The sequence below is a fragment of the Poecilia latipinna genome, unplaced genomic scaffold, assembly GCF_001443285.1.
Source record: "Poecilia latipinna isolate Pla-1442-1.1 unplaced genomic scaffold, P_latipinna-1.0 Scaffold1324, whole genome shotgun sequence".
NCBI classification, from domain to species: Eukaryota; Metazoa; Chordata; class Actinopteri; order Cyprinodontiformes; family Poeciliidae; genus Poecilia; species Poecilia latipinna.
This window is the reverse complement of record NW_015113940.1, coordinates 7,358-7,918: the sequence shown is the minus strand read 5'-3', so window position 1 is coordinate 7,918 and position 561 is coordinate 7,358.

Here is a 561-nt window from a genome sequence, read left to right as displayed (position 1 = left end):
AACAAGCAGCGAGTCGAGAACCAGCAGCGAGTCGAGAGCAAGCAGCGAGTCGAGAGCAAGCAGCGAGTCGAGAGCAAGGAGCGAGTCGAGAGCAAGCAGCGAGTCGAGAGCAAGCAGGAGCAAGCAGCGAGTCGAGAGCAAGCAGCGAGTCGGGAACCAGCAGGAAGTCGGGAACCAGCAGGAAGTCGGGAACCAGCAGCGACTCGAGAGCCAGCAGCGACTCGAGAACCAACAGCGAGTCGAGAGCCAGCAGCGAGTCGGGAACCAGCAGGAAGTCAGGAGCCAGCAGCGACTCGATAGCCAGCAGCGACTCGAGAGCAAGCAGCGACTCGAGAGCCAGCAGCGAGTCGAGAACCAGCAGGAAGTCGAGAGCAAGCAGCGACTCGAAAGCCAGCAGCGACTAGAGAGCCAGCAGCGACGAGAGAGCCAGCAGCGACGAGAGAGCCAGCAGCGACGAGAGAGCCAGCAGCGAGTCGAGAACAAGCAGCGAGTCGAGAACAAGCAGCGAGTCGAGAACAAGCAGCGAGTCGAGAACAAGCAGCGAGTCGAGAAACCAGCAGC